Raw genomic sequence first — 7,933 nt, 5'->3', positions numbered from 1 at the left:
TGTGTGTTATTAGCTCATGAGCTTGCGCCATAAATGAAGCAACAAGAAAGAGCCTCGCCAGTTTCTTGAGAACGTTGCTCTCTTCAACGCCACGTACTTTCTCTGGATAGTTATTCTTAAGATCCCCACCACAGTGCCACACGTTCTGGGGGAAAGGGGTAATGTTATTTATCATTACTTTCATGGCAGGCGTATGGTATTTGCTGATGTCAATGCATATCACACATGTTCGTTTGGCACGTGCATGTACGTTTTGACAGCACCGCTACTGCCAGAACCAGACTCCAGAGCAACGTTACCGCTCTACCGACGACGTCATGCGTGACGTCTGCGGTCAAGTCACGTTGCTCTGTCGCATGTGGCAGAAACCGGACGATTTGCTGCTGCGCTATTTAGGGTACGAAAACGCGCATCGCGGGCGAAAGAACTGTGGAAATTTTACTTAAGGAAAACGAGCGTTAGGCGAAGCTTTCTATTTTGTTACGCAAAGCCACAGAGTACATCCGTGTTGTATTTAAGGCACTTTTATGATAACGCAGAGCCAACAATGTCCCATAGTGGCAATAGTTGTCGCATGACTCAATTTTATCTATTCAAGTGAACAGAATGAGCTCTTTCCCACGCCTAGGGCTGTTGGGTGTACGCAGCGCTTCCGAAATCTGGTCGAACGAAAGACGGCGTGCACATTTTGGGCAGGGAAGCCCGCCTCCTCAAGGCATAGCAAAAATCAGTTCCGGGTCCACTAACATGGTCAGTAATCAACCGACTTTGAACTTTCCACGAAATGCTTGCCAGACGACACCTCACAACTGCCACGGAATAAACATAATGTACAGCGGTGACTGGTGAGGCGCTCTTCAAAAAGTATTAAAACGGCGTTACATGTAACATTTAAGTCTGTCCGAGTTTTTAAAAAGCGCTGTTAACATACAGCGTCATGCTCTTGTAAAGAAAATCACCGGTGTGGGAACTCCCAACGTTTCAGCAATGCATGGAAACTTTCGTAATTGGTTGGATGTCTTGCTACGTATGTGATGATTCCCAACTAGCACTGAATAATTGCCTTACCTTTAGAAATGATGGCCATACGTTCTTTTCGCTTGGGATCAAAGTCGCCCTCAAGCCTGAAAGTTAGCCTGTAAATGCGCAAACACATATTGCGTTAAACAAGTTCATTATCCTATAACTCCTGTTGTAATCTTACTTTTGCCGGTTGTAGTAATACGATCTATAGAATACGATGAAGCGGAAAGTCATAACCTGCTTGATGTCCTTTTTACAAATGATGTTCGTCGTTTGACTTGTAGCGTAAGTCCATATCGGTTCTGGTGTTTTTACAAACTGAAAAATAAGTTAACTGTAAGCATGATGCATAAGTAAAAAAAATTGTGTTTTCAGATGTTTCAAGTACATTTGCGCAGACCAACTATTAAAAAAGTACATAAGCATGTCTATCTTCCTCCTGCAATGTTTTTCGTTCGTTCATGTTGCTTGCGTAGGTATTACATAAAACTTCTATCAAGTATCAGTTTTACGACCAGATAAGTACAGGACACACAAGGGAAGCATCTGAGTGGCGCGAATGCGCATGCAATGCGACTTTTCTTGTTCAGGACAACTTAGTCCTGCGATCGGTGATGTGGGTTTCGTTCTATCGAGGAAATGAAGTCGAAATGAACACGACTGAATAAATGTCCTGTGCAGGTGAGTTGTAGACGAGGCCCGAGGCGTAGTTTCGGGAAGCTAAGGTATAAATGATAAAGGAGGAAGACTTTTGCAATTAAAAATAGCACTTTATTTCCAAGCCGTGGAAGCTCCCTGAAGTTACCGTTTTTCGCTCAAAAAAAAAAAAAACAGGAAAGAGCTGTCATTACCACTCCCCATAGGCCATTAAACACGCGCACGAGTCCACGCTTTCAGATTCACTATGACCAGCTTTTCCGCAGAAGCATTTACAGGGACAACAAAAGCACCGCCGCGCCAAGCCTCATCTGGTACGTAAGAGTGCTACCGATTGTTGGGCCCGCTTTGCCGTAAACGGCACAACGTGCAGTATCGTTCAAATAAAACTGCGCTTGTGACGAGGGCGGCATAGCGTTGTTAGAGCGCGCGCTGTTAGAGCGCGAGATCGAAGAAAAACCTGCGTGTGAGAAAATTAGAAAGCAATGACCGCATTTCTAATCATTGATTTCAGGGAAAAAACCGCGGTAAATTGCGCTTGGCGCAAAGTTAGTTTCGTTAGATCAGGCTGATGACAACGTGGAACCCCATGGGCACCTAATGAAAATTTCTTCTTTAGATCGGGAACTTCGTACGATCGGGTTTCGTTAGATGGAGTTCTAACTGCATTCACTATGAGTTCGCGGTCAAGGACTCGGCGAATATATCTGTGGCAGCTCATACCCACTTCATCGCTATTCAACTTATAACAACATTGCGAAGAAAGAATAAAGAAAGCTTGAACTGTATTTAAAACGGTTTAGTAGGATCCTTGCTGCGCACACTGCAATTATAATTAGCTGACTTCCAAGTTTAAAGGAACGTCATGTAAAGAACGGCAGCGTTTTTATGACAAATGAAATAAGGTCCTTTCAAACAAACGCATTCATGATCTGGTCAGCCGAATCAATTTTATTTAGGAACTCGGCGCACAATCTCCCTTGGACGTTGTCTGATTGATGTGGAAGCGTATAGTTTTACTGCAGAAAACTCTTTGTTTAAGGCATTTCTGGAACAACAGTACCTTGTAGAAATTGTTCTTCCTAGAACATTGTTGTTGGGTGGACATGGGCACATTGGTGTTCCACCCTCTTTCTAGCGTTCGTCAGCGTCCGTGGCGGCAAAAAAGGAAAGCGCTTCTCACTGCCATAAAACCGCGCGTTTGACATCACATTTCTACGCAAGTACAAATTTTACTGAATGTGCACAATTACATCTTCTCCCCAGAGGCCTTTTTTCCCCTCAATAAAATATTTCAGCTAAGCAAGCATTCAGAGAAACCGTGCTTTTTTATTTTATTTTTTGTACTTTCGTTTTGCACCGCCGATATTGGAGGCTCTCCTCTGAGACGACTGCACCTAACTTAACACCCTGAAGGCCGTGTAACCAGGTGGGAACCACCGACCCGCCTTCCAGATGGAGGACTCTCAGGACGGGAGTGGTCCGTCCTACAGTGCCTGCGCGTTGGCTGCTCATGGTCTGACGAGCCAGCGCGAATCAATTTGGCAGAGCCCCGTCCCCTAACATGCACTGCGTGTGGGGCAGAGGAACTGCTCGACGACCCTATGAGCCAGGCACCTACCCAGGATATTTTTTTTTCAGGGGCAGCGGGCAACTTAAAGTGGGTTGCAAATGAGAGGGCGGGGGGAGGTGTACCGTTATTCGTATAAACGTCAATAGTCGGCCATGAAGGCACCTAAACCTGCAAAATATAAAGGCAATAAACTGTACCTAGTAGCTGCGCCTGTGAGACACGCATCTCCTTTATTCGGCAAACAAGGAACCCCACCAAATGTGCTCGCGCAGGAAACAAACGCCGCAAGGACACTGCCAAGAACAAGTAAACGACAAGCGATAGTGTAAAATAAATATTCTTAGTAGCGTCTGCTGAATTAGCTTTGGAAGAAATAGGTAGATAGATATATTTGCAGAACAAGCAATGTTTTTGGATCCCTCGTTTACTGTTCAGCCAAATTATGCTCCAATACTGGCTCGTATTGTTATTTGGGCAGTTCCGGAACGATGCGAGGCCGCCAGTTCCGTTGAACCGCGTAGAGTGCAGGACTCTGCGGTTCTAGACGCGCACCCACCGCGGAAGGTTAAGAAAAAAGCATACGCGTACGCCCAGCAGAGAAGTACCTTCGTGGGGTGACTGGACTGTCAGCTGTAGAAGCGTCATTGAAAGCACACGGGATTATTCTCCACCTCCGGCAACATTTTCTTTATTTCCTTTCTAAATAAAGAAATTTTGGATTCCCGCGAGCTGATTCAGATCACGGCAATTTCAAGACCCGAATGACGTGCAATATATGTAAATAAATAAAAGCATGAAATATGATGAGTGTCGGCGTTTACTTTTCGCTGTGTGATAACGAAGCTTGTTATTTGCGAGGAGGCGCCTTGTCGTTTCCTAGCAGTCGACCCGTTGTTTCCCATCTTTGCCCATATTCGCGGCTCAAGATGGCAAGACCTTGAGCCTCGCTCGCGCAGGGTGACACAGCCCTTGTTGGTGTCTTCGTGGATGTCATAAAACAGCGCGTACAACAGGTCTCGAAAAAATTTGCAGTGGCTAGGCTCAGCTATGCCAGGATATACGTAGCGTTAGCAAAGGTTCAGCTGATTATTCTGAGCTTTCCAGATTTCCGCAGCACGTTTAGCTTTCCGCAGCGCGTTTAGCGTTCCTCTGTTTATTCTTCTTACGCTGAAGCGCTAATTGCCAGGCAACTACTTCGGGATCCGATGACATAAGCTTCTCTGCTCTTCTGCGCCGTTGACCGCATTTGCGCTCTCCATCTCCATGGCGTACCCACCTGCAAACGCAGTCAGAGGCGCTATCAAGCGGCACCAGCGCACTGTCAGACGGCTACTGCACAGCGAAGGCGAATACACCATCTCCGCTAAAGGGGACCATGAGTAGATGCGAAGCCGGAGCACTTGCACGATCGCGTTCCGTTGGCGTTCGTTGGGCATGCTAACGAGCTCGCGTCGTGGAACGCGAAGAGCGACGCTACGCGCGTCGTATCTTCCATCTAGCCTGGCCGTTAATGCTCACAGGGCGAGCGTAGAACGCGGTCGACAGGCGGGCGAGAGGGGGCAGCGTAGGAGAGGAGAGAGAAGGGGAGGGGACGCGCATGCGCTCGAGCTCATCGCGGCGTTGCGCAGGAGAGAATTTCGGCATGTCTAGCCCGCGTTTCAGAGGAAGAGTTGAAAGGGGGAGGGAAGAGGGGAAATGGGAGAGGGTAGATGAAGGGGGAAATGGTGAGGGGGAGTGGAGAGGAAGTGTGTGGAGAGGGTATGCGCATGCGCAGTAAAGGTGGTCACGTCGCACACCACCACCGGATTGAACTCCGCCTTAAGATACTTCGCATCTAATAGCTGCGCGCGCCATGGCTATGACGTTTGCAGTATATACTTTGCATTTGCAGTATATACTACAAACGGAAGACAACCGTCCGCAGAGCATTCGAGGATGCGTAATAAAACAGTCCAGCGCGTAGGAAGCGAGAGGTGAAGGGACAATGCAACTGAACAGGCGAAAATTGCCGGAGCCATTCAACCTTGACAAAGCGAGCTCTGTTCACTGATCGTAAGCTTACTCAACTGATCGCGTATGTACTTCATCGCTTTCACATTACGTATATACCCAAATTTACGCATTCAGGCGCAAAAAAACAGGCCTTGGTGGGCTTGCCTCGAACTCGATGCCGTGCGATGCTCGCTTGTACTTGCGAGCTTCAGCGCGCCGAAATAACTGTAACATCTTTTGCATCGTACCCGCATTTCGGTTTGATGAGCTTCCTACTTTTCTGTATCCATCCGGAGATGTGAAGACCTAATTCGGAGGCGGCCCGAGCCCCCCTACCCCTGGGTAAGTGCCCGCTCTGGGCTAAGCAGCACGCTTGAACCGCAACGAGCCACCATGGTCACCGAACTCCGTCGCCAGGGTCTCCCCGCGGTTGCACAGTGAGCTCCCCTTTCCTACCCACGCCCGCGTCTTCAAGGCAGTTATTCGCTGCCTTGGAGACGCTGGACTGGACAGCCGGCTGCAGAGGACACCCGTCACTTCTTCGGCTATGGACGCCACCTTCCTGACCTTGTCGCACCTCCCCTCCCTACCCGCTGCCAAAATGACGTTTTTTGCTGATCTCAACCCCTCCTATTTTTGTACCTCTGGTACAACGCATTCATGTCCTTCAGATATAGTCGAACTTCTGCAAGTGTGACTCTTTAGCGAAGTGGGTGACACGCTCGTCTTCTTAGCGCGGGGCCCTAGGTTCGAAACCGAGCGCCGCCATGAAATGCGTATTATATTCTACATTTTATAGCTATCCGTCTACATGAGAGATAGACGGACGGACGCACAAATTTCCTCGTTCAGTAGGCATAGAAACGCGTACACGTTTAAGTACTGCTTTCGCGTACGGGAATGAAGCTGACTTCCTGTATTGCATAATTAACGGAAGCGGATCGTATTACCTGTTTTATGTCCCAATGGTTTCTCTGGAGCGGCCATTTACATTCCAATCTTGATACACAGGCGACGAAAAGGAGAGTTGCAAAAAGTTGCTTTTCGTCCATGCTTCTGGTTCGTGCGCCGTAAGCGTAAGATAACACTTCTTGAAGGTGTTTTCTTCTTATGGACAATGGCTGTATGTAAGTTTTACATATGTCGCTGTATTGTGCAGTCGGTGGACGGATGTTCCTTAAAAAGCTCACAAAAGCGACGCAAAGGTTCTTGGCTGTACGGCTCTGTAGCCCCATTTTCCTTTCGTGTTATTAATCGATGTGTAGGCTTCTTTTCAGTACGCTTTTGTTGAACAAGGCTCGTACTCAGTGGCGCATTGATGTATGTTCGTGCGTGTGCTTGTATGTGTGAGTGTAGCGGACGGATATATGCGCGTGCAAAACTGAAACATTTCGGGGGAGAAGGGGGGTGAACTCTCCCACGCTCCCTCCCCCTGGCTACGCCAGTGCTCGTAATACTTTTCTTATTTCATTTCATTTCATTTATACCCTCAGGGCCAAACAAGGCATTACAGAGGGGAGTGGGTTACAATCAGGGGTTCGCAAAGCATAAGTAAAGCATAAATGTGTTATACAGACAAAAATAAATAAACCGATACAAAGTATTAAATCAAGGAAAGTTATACGATGAATACATGAACAAACATACATACGGAAAAATAAATGACAATCTAGTTAGCAATGCTGGTTAACGCAACACGAAACACGGAGTTATCACTAATAGATACAATATTTTCGGGAAGGTGGTTCCAATCTAGTGACGTACGAGGAATGAATTATTGATAAAATGTGTTGGTGCTGCTAGAAGGAACATCAACCTTATAAGAATGATCGCTGCGACGCGATACACAGTGCAAATTATGAATGAACATGTCATGCAATGTTGCGTGGTGAAATATTTTATGAAACAAAGATAAACGGGAGATTTTACGCCGGGCTCTATGGCTTTCTCTTGCGAAGCTTCTTTGCATGCTCTCTGCCATCCTTTTCTTTTTGTGGCGACATCTTTATATTTAAAAAATACACAAAGAAATTCTGTTGCCGTATACACTGCTTCTAAATGAAAACGTTTATTTCAAAGTAAAGGCGTGTGTGTGTATATATATATATATATATATATATATATATATATATATATATATATATGGTATCAAAGCGAGACTTTTCTCATTCGGGTTTTAATCACTTTCATGCGAACACAGTTTTGCTGTGTAAGGCTCCGAGGCAAATCTGGCGGTATTTTCGTCGTCAGTAAACTCTTGCACGCAATAGAACGTAATGAACTAAAGACTAAGGACGCAATGAATGGAACCGGAGCTTAAGGCTGGTATGATAAGCGTAGCTTCACCCTACTCTCACGATGCGTGGGGCACAGATGTAGCTACATGATGCTGCGCGTTATCGTGCGCTAAAGGGTGCAGCCGGGAAAATTGTGGCGGCCGTCACATGCTGGAGAGTCACGTGACCTGAGAAGAGACGTCACGTATTGCGTAATTTGTAGAGCGGCACGTCACTGTCCACATTCGTTCCGGTAGTAGTGATGCTGGGAAAATTATCAAGGCCCGTTCCACCCCGAGTGAAAGCTGCACGAACTGCGGGGCATTGATTCGCTTATGTTTTGCCTTGTGTTTATCTTGCATTTATCTGCTTTCCTTTGCTCTATCGCGCTGCTTTCGTGCGAATCTGTGAT

The 7,933-nt window shown here is 46.7% G+C and overlaps 1 protein-coding gene and 1 long non-coding RNA gene across 8 annotated transcripts in view; both read right to left on the bottom strand.

Annotated features, from left to right (window-relative positions):
• The window catches only part of LOC119374269 (uncharacterized), a 292,758-nt gene that overhangs the window by 43,863 nt on the left and 240,962 nt on the right, over positions 1-7,933 (bottom strand). The window lies entirely within an intron of this gene.
• LOC119374455 (uncharacterized) lies at positions 720-6,330 on the bottom strand. The gene is made up of 3 exons (XR_005180181.2): positions 6,196-6,330; positions 1,205-1,341; positions 720-1,136 (listed from the first exon to the last, which is right to left on the bottom strand). It is a non-coding gene; the product is annotated as an uncharacterized LOC119374455 (long non-coding RNA).

The sequence above is a fragment of the Rhipicephalus sanguineus genome, chromosome 11, assembly GCF_013339695.2.
Source record: "Rhipicephalus sanguineus isolate Rsan-2018 chromosome 11, BIME_Rsan_1.4, whole genome shotgun sequence".
Lineage (NCBI taxonomy): Eukaryota > Metazoa > Arthropoda > Arachnida > Ixodida > Ixodidae > Rhipicephalus > Rhipicephalus sanguineus.
The sequence above is the reverse complement of the archived record's forward strand: the minus strand, read 5'-3'. Positions and strand labels throughout refer to the sequence as shown.